The sequence below is a fragment of the Cherax quadricarinatus genome, chromosome 2 (assembly GCF_038502225.1).
Source record: "Cherax quadricarinatus isolate ZL_2023a chromosome 2, ASM3850222v1, whole genome shotgun sequence".
NCBI lineage: Eukaryota > Metazoa > Arthropoda > Malacostraca > Decapoda > Parastacidae > Cherax > Cherax quadricarinatus.
In genome coordinates this window covers 20,676,867-20,696,183 of record NC_091293.1, presented here as the reverse complement: position 1 = coordinate 20,696,183, position 19,317 = coordinate 20,676,867, and positions in this window count along the sequence as shown.

Sequence of the window (19,317 nt, the reverse complement as noted above, 5' to 3'; positions counted from 1 at the left end):
AACATGACCAGGGACCCAACAAAAAACAATATCTTTATGCTTGGTAAAGATGCGGCGTAGCCAAAGTTGGATACGGAGGACTAAGGGGTGAGGTGTATCAAATTTCTGTATAGCTTGTAAAGCACTAAGGGAGTCTGAGACAACCACAAATGATGACACAGGCATAGATGCAATACGGATAAGTGCTGCAAGAATGGCATACAATTCAGCAGTAAAAATACTAGCCGAAGATAATAAGTGCCCTCGTACAACGCTGTCCGGAAACACTGCTGCGAATCCTATGGCGTAAGAAGACTTAGAGCCATCTCTGTACACTATAATGGCATGAGAATGAGAGTGGGAGTGGTCAAGAAAAAGAGAGCGGGAAGCGACCGTAGGCAGTTGGGCTTTCGAGCAAGCGAGAGAGAAAGAACAGACTCGAACAGCTGGAACTTCCCAAGGGGGTAGGGAAAAGTGAGATGCTACATGAACATAGAAAGGTGGTAATTGAAGAGAAGACAAGAGCGAATGTAGGCGAAGAGAGAAGGGACGGAGTAAACAGGGGCGGCGAACAAATAAAGAACGTCTACTAATATCAGTGACCATTCTATAAATGGAAGGATTGCGGACATCATGAGAGTGTACATAGAAGCGAAGGCAATGGGCATCACGGCAATCGGATAAGGATGGAACGTTCGCTTCTGCATAGAGGCTCTGAACAGGGGTAGAGCGAAAAGCACCAAGGCATAAATGTAATCCTTGGTGATGAATGGGGTTAAGGTTAGAGAGAGTAGCATGAGAAGCCGCTGAATAGATCTGATCACCATAATCAAGTTTCGATAAAATGAGGGTGGGATGTAGGCGAAGGAAAGTTCGACGATCAGCTCCCCATGAAAGATGAGCAAGGGTTTTAAGAAGGTTCAGCCGGCTGTGACAAGTTACCTTCAGAGAGATAATGTGAGGTTTCCAGGATAACCTACGGTCAAAGAGGAGGCCTAGAAACCTTACTATCACGTTCAGGGATACGGGAGCCATAGAGGTACAAAGGATGATCGGAGATGACAGAGCGTCTAGTGAAAGTAATTTGGGGAGTTTTGGTGCTGGAAAATTTAAACCCGTGTGGTGGCCCAATTGGAAACACGGTCGACCACATGCTGGAGAGAAACTGTAATTAGGTGACAGTCAGCGCCTGCACAGGCAATAGCGAAGTCATCAACATAGAGTGATGACCAAATATTTGATGGAAGACTAGAGGCCAAATCATTTATAGCAAGGAGAAAAAGTGTTGTGCTCAAAACACATCCCTGGGGGACACCTTCAGCATGGATAAAGTCCGGGGAGAGCACATTATTAACCCGAACACGGAAATGCCTGTCAGTTAAAAAGTTCTTAAGGAAGGATGGTAGATTGCCTTGAAGGCCTAAGGAGTGGGCTTGAGCTAAAACATTATACCTCCAAGTTGTATCATATGCCTTCTCAAGGTCAAAAAATATGGCAATAACTGAGCGGTCATTCGCAAAGGCATTACGAACATACGTATCCAAGCATAGTAAGGGGTCTATGGTAGAACGTCCTTTACGAAAGCCATATTGACGAGTGGAGAGACTATTGTGTCTCTCTAAATACCCCACTAAACGTCTATTTACCAGGTGTTCCATCACTTTGCAAACTGCACTGGTAAGAGCAATGGGACGATAGTGGAAGGCTTCATGTCCAGTAGTGCCTGGTTTGCGGAAACGGAGAACACTGGCAGATTTCCACAGCTCTGGAAGAACTCCTTGTGGCCAAATAAGATTGTAAAGGCGTAATAGGACTGCAAGGGCCAACTGCTTAAACGTTGTAGCATACGAATATGAGTGTCGTCGGGCCCAGCTGCCGATGATCAGCAAGCTGATTATTATTATTATAATCAAAAAGAAGCGCTAAGCCACAAGGGCTATACAGCGCTGCAGGGTAGGGAAGGAAGCGAGGGTATTGGATGGCAGAAGGGAGGAGGGATGATCAGCAAGTTACAGAAAACAGCGGGGCAGGGGATAGTATGGGGGTAGAGGGTAGCAAGAGATTGAAGTAGAAAGGGCTGAAGGTATCAGAATTTGTGAAGTAAGTCAGTTGTTGTCAAAAAGTCATTGAGAGAGTCTGTATGAAAGGTGGGTCTATCAGAGAGAAGGGAAGGTAAAGAGAGAGCGGCGGAGCGAAGACGACGACAGAGGTAAATTCTGCCTGCTCGTTCATAAAGTGGGCAGTCCAACAGAATGTGGCTGACTGATAATGGAGCTTGGCAATTCTCACAGAGAGGAGCAAGACGCCTCTCCATGAGATATCCATGAGTAAGACGAGTATGGCCAATGCGAAGATGGGAGAGAGTAGTCTCCCAACCTCGACACTGGTGATAAGAAGACGGCCAGTAACCTATACTCGGTTTAATAGATTGAAGTTTGTTGCCGAGCATAGTAGACCAACGTTGTTGCCAACGGGTATGAAGGTGGGAAGATATTGCAGCAAAATAGTCCGTAAATGGAATACCTCTATATGAAACTGGTAGGTCATGTACTGCTGACCGCGCAGCAGTGTCTGCCTGTTCAATGCCCTGTACGTCAACATGACCAGGGATCCAACAAAAAACAATATCTTTATGCTTGGTAAAGATGCGGCGTAGCCAAAGTTGGATACGGAGGACTAAGGGGTGAGGCGTATCAAATTTCTGTATAGCCTGTAAAGCACTAATGGAGTCTGAGACAACCACAAATGATGACATAGGCATAGATGCAATACGGATAAGTGCTGCAAGGATGGCATACAATTCAGCAGTAAAAATACTAGCCGAAGATAGTAAATGCCCTCGTACGACACTGTCCGGAAACACTGCTGCGAATCCTACACCGTCAGAAGACTTAGAGCCATCTGTGTACACAGCAATGGCAGGAGAATGAGAGTGAAAGTGGTCAAGAAAAAGAGAGCGGGAAGCGACCGTAGACAGTTGGGCTTTCGAGCAAGGGAGGGAGAAAGAACAGACTCGAACGGCTGGAACTTCCCAGGGGGGTAGGGAAAAGTGAGATGCTACATGTACATAGAAAGGTGGTAGTTGAAGAGAAGACAAGAGCGAATGAAGGCGAAGAGAGAAGGGACGGAGTAAACAGGGGCGGCGAACAAATAAAGAATGTCTACTAATATCAGTCACCATTCTATAAATGGAAGGATTGCGGAGATCATGAGAGCGTACATAGTAGCGCAGGCAATGGGCATCACGGCGATCGGATAAGGATGGAATGTTCGCTTCTGCATAGAGGCTCTCGACAGGGGAAGAGCGAAAAGCACCAAGGCATAAACGTAATCCTTGGTGATGAATTGGGTTAAGGCTAGAGAGAGTAGCAGGAGATGCCACTGAATAGATCTGGTCACCATAATCAAGTTTCGATAAAATAAGGGTGGAATGTAGGCGAAGGAGGGTTCGACGATCAGCTCCCCATGAAAGATGAGCAAGGGTTTTAAGAAGGTTCAGCCGGCTGTGACAAGTTGCCTTCAGAGAGGTAATGTGAGGTTTCCAGGATAACCTACGATCAAAGAGGAGGCCCAGAAACTTGACTATCACGTTCAGGGATACGGGAGCCATAGAGGTACAAAGGATGATCGGAGATGACAGAGCGTCTAGTGAAAGTAATTTGGTGGGTTTTAGTGCTGGAAAATTTAAACCCATGTGTGGTGGCCCAATTGGAAACACGGTCGACTGCATGTTGGAGAGAAACTGTAATGAGGTGACAGTCAGCGCCTGCACAGGCAATAGCGAAGTCATCAACATAGAGTGATGACCAAATATTTGATGGAAGACTAGAGGCCAAATCATTAATAGCAAGGAGAAAAAGTGTTGTGCTCAGAACACATCCCTGGGGGACACCTTCAGCTTGGATAAAGTCCGGGGAGAGCACATTATTAACCCGAACACGGAAATGCCTGTCAGTTAAAAAGTTCTTAAGGAAGGATGGTAGATTGTCTCGAAGGCCTAAGGAGTGGGCTTGGGCTAAAATATTATACCTCCAAGTTGTGTCATATGTCTTCTCAAGGTCAAAAAATATGGCAATAACTGAGTGGTTATTCACAAAGGCATTACGAACATACGTATCCAAGCGTAGTAAGGGGTCTATGGTAGAACGTCCCTTACGAAAGCCATATTGACGAGTGGAGAGACTGTTGTGCATCTCTAAATACCACACTAAACGTCTATTTACTAGGCGTTCCATTACTTTGCAAACTGCACTGGTAAGAGCAATGGGACGATAGTGGAAGGTTTCATGTCCCGTAGTGCCTGGTTTGCAGAAAGGGAGAACAATGGCGGATTTCCACAGCTGTGGAAGAACTCCTTGTGACCAAATAAGATTGTAAAGGCGTAATAGGACTGCAAGGGCTGACTGATGTAAATGTTGTAGCATACGAATATGAATGTCGTCGGGCCCAGCTGCCGATGATCGACAAGCTGAGAGTGTTGCCTCCAGTTCTTGAAGTGTAAAAGGCACATTATACTGTTCTTCTCTGAGAGAAGAAAAGTCCAAGGGTGCTAACTCTCTGGCAGACTTTGAGGAAAGAAATGAGGGGCATAGATGGAGTCCCTGAGAAATATGGACCAGATGATTGCCAATTTCATTGGCAACATCTAGTGGGTTTGCTATATCAACACCGGCAACCCGCAGAACAGGAGCCGGGTCAGGAGAATATTTACCACTCAGTTTTCGTACTTTTTTCCAGACTGCACTCACAGAGGAAGCAGAGGTGATGGTGGAGACAATCACGCCAGCAAGTGCATTTAGCATCACGGATGACACGGCGAGCGATCGCACGCTTGTTTAAAATCAAGGAGTCTCTCTGTGGTTCTATTGTACCGGTACCTGCCCCATGCAGCGCGTTTCAAACGTACTGCACGAGCACAAGCAGGAGACCACCAAGGCACGCATTTCTGAGAATGCCTGCCCGAAGTTTGGGGTATAGAATGAGAAGCTGCGGTGAAAACGGAGGACGAGAAGAGGTGTAAAAGCTCATCGATGGAGGACGAAGAAGGAACCTCTTTAAAAACAGTTAGGTGTGAGTAAAGGTTCCAATTTGCCCGATTAAATTGCCAGCGTGGGGTGCGAAGAGGTGGCGAATATGAAGGTGAAGTAAGAATGATTGGGAAATGATCACTGTCATGTATGTCCGGGAGAACAGACCAAGTGAAGTCTAATGCGGTGGAGGAAGAGCAGACCGAGAGATCGATGCAAGAGAGAGTATGAGTCCGAGGATCAAAATGGGTGCGAGTACCTGTATTTAAAACATGGAGGGGGTGGGTGGCAAGAAAAGCCTCTAACTGAATTCCACGGGAATCACAATGAGACCCCCCCAGAGGAAATGGTGGGCATTAAAATCACCAAGTAACAGAATCGGTGGCGGTAATGACGAAACTAGGAAGGCAATATCCGGAATAGATAATGCCCGAGAAGGAGAGAGATATAAAGAACAGAGCGTATACCACCTATGTAAGTGGATACGGGCTGCTGTGTAATGCAGCGAAGTATGAACAAATAGCTGATGGTATAGAATATCAGTGCGGAGAAGAAGGGCACTTTCATTAAAGGTCCCATCAGGAAAAGGATCTGAAGAATACAATAAATTATAGCCTGAGATGGGAGAAATAACAGCAGAGTGTAATTTTGGTTCCTGTAAGCAAACACCAACAGGGGCAAACTGGGAGAGTAACATCTGAAGCTCACCCCGATTACCCCTGAGGCCGCATATATTCCACTGTAAATAGGCCATGATTGGCAATGATAAAGATACTTGAAATCCGTAGATAAGGGTTCCTATGGACTAGAGGGGTTAGAAAAGTCCACATGCGCAGGCAGCGGAAAACGTTCAAGCAGCGAAGGAACGGTGCGCTGTAAAGAAAGGAGTTGCGCAGATGGAGGAGAGGAGAGAGAAGGAACAGAGAGTGGATCAGTGTCCATTGATAGTTTGGTCTCTGCAATATATTCAGAGATTGCTTCAAGTGTTTTGGAATTCAGAGATGTCATATGGGAGACAATATTGGAGATGGTAGGGGGAGGACGAGTAAAGATTGGAACTGTAATGGACTGTACCAAGGTACGGGGGGGGGGTGGGGCGAAAGGGTGGAGGGAACTGGAGAAGAAGCATGGAAGGGGACAGAAGAGGCAGAAACCTGGGAGGTGGCAGAAGAGGAAGAAACTTGGGAGGGAACAGGGGAGGTAGGTATAGTACGAGGAGGAGGGTGAACCTCTACACTTGTAACAGAGCCAGTGAGAGGGGAAGAACCCGGTACAGAGACAGGGAAGGTAAAATGAGGAGGTAGAAGAAGGGAAGGAGGGGTTAAAGGACCTTTTTTTGAGTACTGAAAAGTAAAGGGACGATTGGGAGGAGGTGTCGTACGAGATCTCGTCGATACTGAGGCTTGTGAGGGAGAACACGAAGAAGCGAGAAGAGAGGCGTTGAAGTAGGGACGTCTGAGCGGAGGACAGCAAAAGAATTAGATACAGGAGTGACTATGAGAGAGGTAACCACAGAGGAAGCTGCAGAAGATGGGACCCCAGAAGTGGGGGGACGTTTTGAAACACGGGAATAAGAAACACGAGGTAGTCTCCCTTGGAGGCGGAGATGAGAAACTGCAATGGCATAAGGAAGACCTTCTGACTCTTTGAGGTAACAGATTTCCCGCTCATTTAAGTAGACTTGGCAATGGCGAGAGTACGAAGGGTGAGCCTCATGACAATTAAGGCAAGAGGGAGGTCGATTGCAAGATGTATTTGAATGGTCATCGGCACCACAGACTGGGCATTCGGCTATAGATCTGCAATATTTCACTGGATAGCCAAATCACCAGCAATTTCTACACTGTTGCGGTGTAGGGACCACCTTTCGAACTTGTAACCGATGTCCTGTTACATAAACTGAGGATGGGAGTTCACGGCTGTCATAAGTTAAACGGGCCACATTGCTAGGGTATCGTCTCTGCCCGCGGGCAGGAAGAACATAAGTGTCTACCTTGAGGATTGTGAGATCTTAGAGTTCCAGCTGTTCAAGAATGTCATTGCCACATGTCTGGAAATTTTGTTGAACTATGGTATGGGGCAGAATGACGGTACCACTACAAGAATTGAGGGAATGATGTTTTTCAATAGTGACAGGATCAGTATCTATATGGGAAAGAAGAGAAAGATCATGAGCTTGGGTAGCATTCTGTACAGTGATGATGAGCGTACCGCTCTTAAGAGCATGAAAAGAAATATCTTTACCAACATGGCGTAGGAATGCCTTGCCAATACTGTGGTCAGAAAGATAGGCGGTAGAGGAAGTCGGTCGTAAAGTGAAGAATTTAGTCCATTGTGCAGTCTGAAACTGAGCGTGGAAAGGAAGTGCAGGATGTGTTGATCTTTTCTGAGAAGAACGAGAAGGTGGAGAAGTATCATCAGCAGGTATCTGTCATTGGCGTTTAGGCGTGAGACCAGAGTTGGTCCGATGTGGAACAGGCTGGCGATTCAAAAATTGCCGCACCATAGAGGGAGAGGCCGGAAGCATAGTCAAAGGAGAGCGGAGGTCAGATAAATCAAAGGAGTCAGTCAAGACCTCAGTACCTGAAGCAGGTGAGGAAACAGCACTGGCAAGAGGTACAGAGGCATGAGGAGTGTCCGAAGAGTGGTCCAAAGACGAGGCGGGGTCAGAACAGGGTGCAGTATCAAGAAGGGGCCTGGGGGTAGCAGGTTCCTGGATTGGGTTCTCCATGGTTAGGTTACTTCTTTCTTTTTGTTTTTAAGAAAAAAAAAAAGAAAGAAAATAAAAATAAAAAAAAAAAGAATAAAAAAAAGGGGGGACCGGGGAGGGATAGTTCCTAGGAGGAATGAAAGGGCCGGAAATCTCCCTCTGCGCCCAAGAGGACCTCAGCACTGCAAGTAGCATAGATGCAGCATGGAACCCGTGCCATACCCTACCCATCATGCCAGTAAACCAGCAATCCGGAATAGCAACCTCACATCTGCCGAGCTACCTCGGTGGACAAAAGAGAGGGCGGCTGGATATCTGCCACGAAGCATACCTCCTTCGGCCACCACCCCCGGAATCTGAAAGGCGGTTTCCAGAGATACACCCATTGCCCGAAAGACACCCAAAGCCACTCTCCAGGATACCGGAGAGGGATCAGGACATCCCCAGGCGATCCAGATTCCACGGCAAACTACGCCACCACCAAGAACCTCAACAGAATGGGATGGACCCCGGTACCCTTTCCCCTACCTAGGAACTAGCATGCCAGTAGGAAAAATCCCAAAGGCCAAAAAGAGGAAGGGCAAAAGGGAGGGGTGGGGAGGGGGAGGAGGAGGAGGAAAGGAAAAAGGGAAGGATGGGTTAGGGAAGGGGGGATTGGGGAGTATTTAGGTTCAGTCTGAGGAAGGAAACCGACAGGTCTAATTCCTCAGACCAAGAGCCTCTTCACCACGCCAAGGAGCCCCCCTTGAAGAGGCAGAAGATTTAGAGCCATCTGTGTACACGGCGATGGCATGAGAATGAGAGTGGAAGTGGTCGAGAAAAAGAGATGGGAAGCCACCGTAGGCAGTTGGGCTTTCGAGCAAGGGAGTGAGAAAGAACAGACCCGAACAGCTGGAACTTCCCAAGGGGGTAGGGAAAAGTGAAATGCTACATGAACATATAAAGGCGGTAACTGAAGGGAAGATGAGCAAATGTAGGCAAAGAGATAAGGGACTGAGCAAACGGGCAGAGAACAAATAAAGTCTACTAATATCAGTGACCATTCTATAAATGGAAGGATTGCGGAGATCGTGAGAGCGCACATAGTAGCGAAGGCAATGGGCATCATGGCGATGAGACAAGGATGGAACTTTCACTTCTGCATAGAGGCTCTCAACAGGGTAAGAGTGAAAAGCACCAAGGCATAAACGTAATCCTTTGTGATGGATGAGGTTAAGGCTAGAGAGAGTAGCAGTAGAGGCCGCTGAATAGATCTGGTCACCATAATCGAGTTTTGATAAAATGAGGGCTGAATGGAGGCGAAGGAGAGTTCGACGATCAGCTTCCTATGAAAGATGAGCAAGGGTTTTAAGAAGGTTCAGCCGGCTGTGACAAGTTGCCTTTAGAGAGGCAATGTGGGGTTTCCAGGATAACCTACGATCAAAGAGAAGGCCTAGAAACCTGACTATCATGTTCAGGGATACGGGAGCCATAAAGGTACAAAGGATGATCGGAGATGACAGAGCGTCTAGTGAAAGTAATTTGGCGAGTTTTGGTACTGAAAAATTTAAACCCATGCGTGGTGGCCCAATTAGAAACACAGTCAACCACATGCTGGAGAGAAACTGTAATGAGATGACAGTCAGCGCCTGCACAAGCAATAGCAAAGTCATCTACATAGAGTGATGACCAAATACTGTATGGAAGAGGCCAAATCATTTATAGCAAGGAGAAAGTGTTGTGCTCAGAACACATCCCTGAGGGACACCTTCAGCTTGGACAAAGTCCGAGGAGAGCACATTATTGACTCGAACACGGAAATGTCTGTCAGTTAAAAAGTTGTTAAGATGGTAGACTGCCTCGGAGGCCTAAGGAGTGGGCTTGGGCCAAAATACTATACCTCCAAGTTGTGTCATATGCCTTCTCAAGGTCAAAAAATATGGCAATAACAGAGTGGTTATTCGCAAAGGCATTAGGAATATACGTATCCAAATGTAGTAAGGAGTCTATGGTAGAACGGCCCTTACGAAAGCCATATTGACGAGTGGAGAGACTGTTGTGTCTCTCTAAATACCACATTAAACGTCTATTTACCAGACATTCCATCACTTTGCAAAGTGCACTGGTAAGAGCGATGGGATGATAGTGGGAGGCTTCATGTCCCGTAGTACCCGGTTTGCGGAAAGGGAGAGCAATGACAGATTTCCACAGCTGTGAAAGAACTCCTTGTGACCAAATAAGATTGAAATGGCATAAGAGGACTGCAAGGGCTCACTGATGTAAATGTTGTAACATACAAATATGAATGTCGTCGGGCCCAGCTGTCGATGATCGGCAAGCTGAGAGTGTTGCCACCAGTACCTGAAGTGTAAAAGGCACATTATACTGTTCTTCTCTGAGAGAAGAAAAGTCCAAGGGTGCTAACTCTCTGGCAGACTTTGAGGAAAGAAACGAGGGGTAGAGATGGAGCCCCAGAGGAATACGGACCAGATGATTGCCAATTTCAATGGTAACATCTAGAGGGTTTGCTATATCAACACTGGGAACCCACAGAACAGGAGCCGGGTCAGGAGAATATTTACCACTCAGTTTCCATACTTTTTTCCAGACTGCACTCATAGAGGAAGCAGAGGTGATGGTGGAGACAATCTCGCCAGCAAGTGTGTTTAGCGTCACGGGTGACATGAAGAGTGATCGCAAGCTTCTGCTTAAAATCAATAAGTCTCTCAGTGGTTCTATTATACCGGTACCTGCCCCACACAGCACGTTTCAAACGTACTGCATGAGCAAAAGCAGGAGACCAACAAGACACGCATTTCTGAGAATGCCTGCCCGAGGTTTTGGGTATAGAATGAGAAGCTGAGGTTAAAACTGAGGATGAGAAGAGGTGTAAAAGCTCATCAATGGAGGACGAAGAAGGAACCTCACTAAAAACAGTTAGTTGTGAGAAAAGGTCCCAATTTGCCTGATCAAATTGCCAGCGTGAGTTACGAAGAGGTGGTGAATATGAAAGGGAAGCAAGAATGATTAGAAAATGATAGCCGTCATGTAAATCTGGGAGAACAGACCAGATGAAGTCTAATGCAGCGGAGGAAGAGCAGACTGAGAGATCGATGCAAGAGAGTATGAGTACGAGGATCAAAATGGGTGCGAGTACCTGTATTTAAAACATGGAGGGGGTGGGAAGCAACAAAAGCCTCTAGCTGAATGCCACGGGAATCACAGCGAGACCCCCCCCCCCAGACAAAATGATGGGCATTAAAATCGCCAAATAACAGAAGTGGTGGCGGTAATGACAAAACAAGAAAGGCAATATACGGAATACATAAAGCTCGAACAGTGTGTATACCACCTATGCAGGTGGATACGGGCTGCTGTGTAATGCAGCGAAGTACGAAAAAATAGCTGATAGTATGGAATATCAGTGCGTAGAAGGGCACTTTCGTTAAAGGTCCCATCAGGAAAAGGATCCGAAGAATACAATAAATTATAGCCCGAGATGGGATAGATAACAGCAGAGTGTAATTTTGGTTCTTGTAAGCAAACACCAAGGGAAAATTGGGAGAGCAACGTCTGAAGCTCACCCCGATTACCCGAGGCCGTGTATATTCCACTGTAAATAGGCCATGATTAGCAACGATAAAGATACTAGAAATCTGCAGGTAAGGGTACTTATGGACTAGAGGGGTTAGAAAAGTCCACATGCAGTGGCAGCGGAAAATGTTCAAGCAGCGAAGGAACGGTGCGCTGTGAAGAAAGGAGTTGCGCAGATGGAGAAGAGGAAGAAGGAACAGAGGGTGGATCAGTGTCCATTGATGGTTTGGTCTCTGCAATATATTCAGAGATTGCTTCAAGTGTTTCGGAGTTCAGAGACATCATATGGGAGACAATATTGGAGATGGAAGGAGGAAGAGTTTGAGTAAAGATCGGAACTGTAATGGACTGTGTCAAGGTAGAGGGGGAGGGGGAGGCGAAAGGGTGGAGGGAACTGGAGAAGTGTGGGAGGGGACAGAAGAGGCAGAAACCTGGGAGGTGGCAGAAGAGGAAGAAACTTGGGAGGGGACAGGGGAGGAAGGCACAGTACGAGGAGGATGATGGACCTCCTCACTTGTAACCGAGCCAGTGAAAGGGGAAGACCCAGGTACAGAGACCGGGAAGGTAAAGTGTGGAAGTGGATGAAGGGAAGGAGGGGTTAAAGGAGATTTTTTGGACTTCTGAGAAGTAGAGGGACGATTGGGAGGAGGTGTCGTATGAGGTCTTGTCGATACCAGGGTTTGTGAGGGAGAACACTAAGAAGTGAGAACAGACTGAGGTGTTGAAGTAGGGATGTCTGAGCCCAGGACAGCAAAAGAATTAGATACAGGAGTGACTATGGGACTGGCAACCGCAGAGGAGGCTGCAGAAGATGGGACCCCAGATGTGGGGGGACGTTTTGAAACACGAGAATAAGAAACACGGGGTAGTCTCCCTTTGAGGCAGAGATGAGAAACTGCCATAGCATAAGAGAGACCTTCTGCCTCTTTGAGGCAACGAATTTCCCGCTCATTAAAGTAGACCTGGCAACAGTGAGAGTACGAAGGGTGAGCCTCATGACAATTAAGGCAAGAGGGAGGTCGACTGCAAGACGTATTAGAATGGTCATCGGCACCACAGACTGGGCATTCGGCTATATTATTATAATCAAAAAGAAGCACTAAGCCACAAGGGCTATACAGGGCTGCAGGGTAGGGAAGGAAGCGAGGGTATCGGGTGGCAGAAGGGAGGAGGGATGATCAGTAGGTTACAGAAAACAGCTGGGCAGGGGATAGTACAGGGGTAGAGGGTAGCAAGAGATTGAAGTAGAAAGGGCTGTCATTCGGCTATAGATTTGCAATATTTTGCTGGGTGGCCAAATCACCAGCAATTTCTACACTGTTGCGGTGTAGGGATCACCTTTTGAACTTGTAACCAATGTCCTGCTACATAAACAGAGGATGGGAGTTCATGGCTGTCAAAAGTTAAACGAGCCACATTGCAAGGGTATTGTCTCCGCCCACGGGCAGGAAGAACACAAGTGTCTACCTCGAGAACTGGGAGATCTTGGAGTTCCAGCTGTTCGAGAATATCATTGCCACATGTCTGGAAATTCTGTTGGACTATGGTATGGGGCAGAATGACAGTACCACTACAAGAATTGAGGGAATGATGTTTTTTGATAGTGATAGGAATAGTATCGATATGTGAAAGAGAAAGATCATGAGCTTGGGTAGCATTCTGGACTGTGATAAGCATACCACTCTTAAGAGCATGAAAGGAAATATCTCTACCAACATGGCGTAGGAGCGCTTTGCCAATAGTACTATGGTCAGAAAGATAGATAGTAGAAGTCGGTCTTAAAGTAAAGAATTTAGTCCATTGTGTGGTTCGAAACTGAGTGTGGGGAGGGAGTGCATAACGTGACGGTCTTTTCCGGGTAGAATGGGAAGGTAATGAAGTAACGTAATCAGGAGATTGTCGTTGGCGTTTAGAGGTGGGACCAGAGTTGGCCCGACGTAGGACGGGCTGGCAATTCGAAAATTGCTGCACCATAGAGGGAGAGGCCAGAAGCATAGTCAAAGGAGAGCGGAGGTCAGACAAATCGAAGGAGTCAGTCGAAACCCCAGCACCTGAAGCGGGTGACAAAACAGCACCAGCAAGAGGTACAGGGGTCTTAGGAGTGTCTTAAGAGTGGCCAAAAGATGAGGCGAGGTCAGAACGGGGTGCGGCAACAATAAGGGGCCCGGGGGTAGCAGGGTCATGGATTGGGGACTCCATGGTTAGGTTACTTCTTTCTTTTTGTTAAGAAAAAAAAAAAAGAATAAATAAAGGGGGGACCGAAGAGGGATAGTTCCTAGGAGTGAAAGGGCCAGAAATCTTCCTCCGTGCCCAAGAGGACCTCAGCACCGCAAGTAGCGCAGATGCAGCACGGAACCTGTGCCATACCCTACCCATCATGCCAGTAAACTAGCAATCCGGGATAGCAACCTCACATCTGCCGAGCTACCTCAGTGGACAAAAGAGAGGGCGGCCGGATATCTGCCACAAAGCATACCTGCTTCGGCCACCTCCCCCGGAATCCAAAAGGTGGCTTCCAGATACACCAGTCGCCCAAAAGACACCCAAAGCCACCCTCCGGGATACCGGAGGGATCGGGACATCCCCAGGCAATCCAGATTCCACAGCAAACTACACCACCGCCAAGAACCTCAACGGAATGGGATGGACCCCGGTACCCTTTCCCCTACCTAGGAACTAGCGCGCCTGTGGGAAAATTCCAAAGGCCAAAAAAGGAAGGGCAAAAGGGAGGGGTGGAGAGGAGGAGGAGGAAAGGAAAAAGGGGAGGATGGGATAGGGAAAGGGGGGTAATTAGGTTTGGTCTGAGGAAGGAGACCGACAGGTCTAATTCCTCAGACCAAGAGCCTCTTCACCACGCCAAGGAGCCCCCCTTGAAGAGGTGTTATTAAAAAAAAAAAAAAGAAAAAAACAGAAAAAAAAGAGGGACAGCGGAAGGACAGTCGCTAGGAGGCATGGAGGGGCTGAAAGCTCCTCCCCTCATCTGAGAGGGGCTCAAGCCCACTGGCGGTCAAGATGCAGCATGGAACCCGTGCCATACCCTACCCTTCACACAAGTAAACCAGCGCTCCAGAATAGCAGCTACTGAGCTACCTCGGTGGACAAAAGAAAGGACGGTCAGAAACCCGCCAAATTATTATAATAAAAAAGAAGCGCTAAGTCACAAGGGTTATACAGCGCTGCAGGGTAGGGAAGGAAGCGAGGGTATTGGGCGGCAGGAGGGGGTAGGGATGATCAGTAGGTTACAGAAAACAGCGGGGCAGGGGATAGTGCGGGGGTAGGGGGTAGCAAGAGATTGAGGTAGAAAGGGCTGAAGGTATCAGAGTTTGTGAAGTCAGTAAGTTGTTGTCAAAAAGTCAATGAGAGAGTCCGGATGAAAGGTGGGTCCATCAGCGAGAACGGAAGGTAGAGAGAGAACAGCGGAGTGAAGACAACGACGGAGGTAAATTCTGCGTGCTCGTTGATAAAGTGGGCAGTCTAACAGAATGTGGCTGACTGATAATGGAACCTGACAATTCTCACAGAGGAGCAGGGCGCCTCTCCATGAGATATCCATGAGTAAGACGAGTATGGCCAATGCGAAGACAGGAGAGAGTAGTCTCCCAACCTCGACACTGGTGACAAGAAGACGGCCAGTAACCTATACTCAGTTTAATAGATTGAAGTTTGTTACCGAGCATAGTAGACCAACGTTGTTGCCAACGGGTGTGAAGGTGGGTAGCTATTGCAGCAAAATAGTCTGTAAATGGGATACCTCTATATGAAACTGGTAGGTCATATACTGCTGACCGCGCAGCAGTGTCTGCCTGTTCATTACCCTGTACGTCAACATGACCGGGGACCCAACAAAAAACAATATCTTTATGCTTGGTAAAGATGCGGCGTAGCCAAAGTTGGATACGGAGGACTAAGGGATGAGGTGTATCAAATTTCTGTATAGCCTGTAAAGCACTAAGGGAGTCTGAGACAACCACAAATGATGACACAGGCATAGATGCAATACGGATAAGTGCTGAAAGAATGGCATACAATTCAGCAGTAAAAATAATAGCCGAAGAAAGTAAATGCCCTCTTACGACACTGTCCGGAAACACTGCTGCGAATCCTACGCCATCAGAAGACTTAGAGCCATCTGTGTACACTGCAATGGCATGAGAATGAGAATGGAAGTGGTCAAGAAAAAGAGAGCGGGAAGCGACCGTAGACAGTTGGGCTTTCGAGCAACGGAGAGAGAAAGAACAGACTCGAACAGCTGGAACTTCCTAGGGGGGTAGGGAAAAGTGAGATGCTACATGAACATAGAAAGGTGGTAATTGAAGAGAAGACGAGTGAATGTAGGCGAAGAGAGAAGGGACGGAGTAAACGGGCGGCGAACAAATAAAGAATGTCTACTAATATCAGTGACCATTCTATAAATGGAAGGATTGCGGAGATCATGAGAGCGTACATAGTAGCGAAGGCAATGGGCATCACGGCGATCAGATAAGGATGGAACGTTCGCTTCTGCATAGAGGCTCTCAACAGGGAAAGAGCGAAAAGCACCAAGGCATAAACGTAATCCTTGGTGATGAATGGGGTTAAGGCTAGAGAGAATAGCAGATGCCACTGAATACATCTGGTCACCATAATCAAGTTTCGATAAAATGAGGGTGGAATGTAGGTGAAGGAGGGTTCGACGATCAGCTCCCCATGAAAGATGAGCAAGGGTTTTAAGAAGGTTCAGCCGGCTGTGACAAGTTGCCTTCAGAGAGGTAATGTGAGGTTTCCAGGATAACCTACGGTCAACGAGGAGGCCCAGAAACTTGACTATCACGTTCAGGGATACGGGACCCATAGAGGTACAAAGGATGATCGGAGATGACAGAGCGTCTAGTGAAAGTAATTTGGTGGGTTTTAGTGCTGGAAAATTTAAACCCATGTGTGGTGGCCCAATTGGAAACACTGTCGACCGCATGCTGGAGAGAAACTGTAATGTGACAGTCAGCGCCTGCACAGGCAATAGCGAAGTCATCAACATAGTGTGATGACCAAATATTTGATGGAAGACTAGAGGCCAAATCATATTATTAGTAGCAAGGAGAAAAAGTGTTGTGCTCAGAACACATCCCTGGGGGACACCTTCAGCTTGGATAAAGTCCGGGGAGAGCACATTATTAACCCAAACACGGAAATGTCTATCGGTTAAAAAGTTCTTAAGGAAGAATGGTAGATTGCCTCGGAGGCCTAAGGAGTGGGCTTGGGCCAAAATATTATACCTCCAAGTTGTGTCATATGCCTTCTCAACGTTAAAAAATATGGCAATAACCGAGTGGTTATTCACAAAGGCATTACGAACATACGTATCCAAGCGTAGTAAGGGTCTATAGTAGAACGTCCCTTACGAAAGCCATATTGACTAGTGGAGAGACTGTTGTGTGTCTCTAAATACCACACTAAACGTCTATTTACCAAGTGTTCCATCACTTTGCAAAGTGCACTGGTAAGAGCAATGGGACGATAGTGGGAGGCTTCACGTCCTGTAGTGCCTGGTTTGCAGAAAGGGAGAACAATGGCAGATTTCCACAGCTGTGGAAGAACTCCTTGTGACCAAATAAGATTGAAAAGGCGTAATAGAACTGCAAGGGCTGACTGATGTAAATGTTGTAGCATACGAATATGAATGTCGTCGGGCCCAGCTGCCGATGATCGGCAAGCTGAGAGTGTTGCCTCCAGTTCTTGAAGTGTAAAAGGCACATTATACTGTTCTTCTCTCAGAGAAGAAAAGTCCAAGGGTGCTAACTCTCTGGCAGACTTTGAGGAAAGAAATGAGGGGCATAGATGGAGCCCCTGAGAAATACAGACCAGATGATTGCCAATTTCATTGGCAACATCTAGTGGGTTTGCTATATCAACACCGGCAACCCGCAGAACAGGAGCTGGGTCAGGTGAATATTCACCACTCAGTTTTCGTACTTTTTTCCAGACTGCACTCATAGAGGAAGCAGAGGTGATGGTGGAGACAATCTCCCCAGCAAGTGCGTTTAGCGTCACGGATGACACGGCGAGCGATTGCACGCTTTTGCTTAAAAGAAAGAAGTCTCTCCATGGTTCTATTGTACCGGTACCTGCCCCATGCAGTGCGTTTCAAACGTACTGCACGAGCACAAGCAGGAGACCACCAAGGCACGCATTTCTGAGAATGCCTGCCCAAAGTTTGGGGTATAGAATGGGAAGCTGCTGTTAAAATGGAGGATGAGAAGAGGTGTAAAAGCTCATCAATGGAGGACGAAGAAGGAACCTCACTAAAAACAGTTAGTTGTGAGTAAAGGTTCCAATTTGCCTGATCAAATTGCCAGCGTGGGATACGAAGAGGTGGTGAATCTGAAGGGGAAGTAAGAATGATTGGGAAATGATCGCTGTCATGTAAGTTCGGGAGAACAGACCAGGTGAAGTCTAATGCGGCGGAGGAAGAGCAGACTGAGAGATCGATGCAAGAGTGAGTGTGAGTCCGAGGATCAAAATGGGTGTGAGTACCTGTATTTAAAACATGGAGGGGGTGGGTAGCAAGAAAAGCCTAACTGAATGCCACGGGAATCACAGTGAGACCCCCCCCAGAGGAAATGATGGGCATTAAAATCGCCAAGTAACAGAAGCGGTGGCGGTAATGACGAAACAAGAAAGGCAATATCCGGAATAGATAATGCCCGAGAAGGAGAGAGATATAAAGAACAGAGCGTATACCACCTATGCAAGTGGATACGGGCTGCTGTGTAATGCAGCGAAGTACGAACAAATAGCTGATGGTACGGAATATCAGTGCACAGAAGAAGGGCACTTTCCTTAAAGGTTCCATCAGGAAAAGGATCTGAAGAATACAATAAATTATAGCCTGAGATGGGAGAGATAACAGCAGAGTGTAATTTTGGTTCCTGTAAGCAAACACCAACAGGGGAAAACTGGGAGAGTAACATCTGAAGCTCACCCCGATTACCCGAGGCCACGTATATTCCACTGTGAATAGGCCATGATTGGCAATGATAAAGATACCTGAAATCCGCAGGCAAGAGTTCCTACGGACTAGAGGGGTTAGAAAAGTCCACATGCGGAGGCAGCGGAAAAATTTCAAGCAGCGAAGGAACGGTGCGCTGTGAAGAAAGGAGTTGCGCAGATGGAGGAGAGGAGAGAGAAGGACCAGAGGGTGGATCAGTGTCCATTGATGGTTTGGTCTCTGCAATATAATCAGAGATTGCTTTAAGTGTTTCGAAATTCAGAGACGACGTATGGGAGACAATATTGGAGATGGTAGGGGGAGGATGAGTACAGATTGGAACTGTAATGGACTGTACCAACGTAGGGGGAGGGCGAAAGGGTGGAGGGAACTGGAGAAGAAGCATGGAAGGGGACAGAAGAGGCAGAAACCTGGGAGGTGGCAGAAGAGGAAGAAACTTGGGAGGGAAGAGGGGAGGAAGGTACAGTACGAGGAGGAGGGTGAACCTCTACACTTGTAACAGAGCCAGTGAGAGGGGAAGAACCAGGTACAGAGACAGGGAAGGTAAAATGAGGAGGTGGAAGAAGGGAAGGAGGGGTTAAAGGACCTTTTTTTGACTTCTGAGAAGTAGAGGGACGATTGGGAGGAGGTGTCGTACGAGATTTCGTCGATACTGAGGCTTGTGAGGGAGAACATGAAGTGAGATCAGACCGAGTCGTTGAAGTAGGGACGTCTGAGCCTAGGACAGCAAAAGAATTAGATACAGGAGTGACTATTGGAGAGGTAACCATAGAGGAGGCTGCAGAATTATTATTATAATCAGAAAGAAGCGCTAAACCACAAGGGTTATACAGCAGGAGGCTGCAGAAGATGGGACCCCAGAAGTTGGGGGACGTTTTGAAACACGGGAATAAGAAACACGAGGTAGTCTCCCTTGGAGGCGGAGATGAGAAACTGCCATGGTATAAGGGAGACCTTCTGACTCTTTGAGGTAACGGATTTCCCGCTCATTTAAGTAGACTTGGCAACAGCGAGAGTATGAAGGGTGAGCCTCATGACAATTA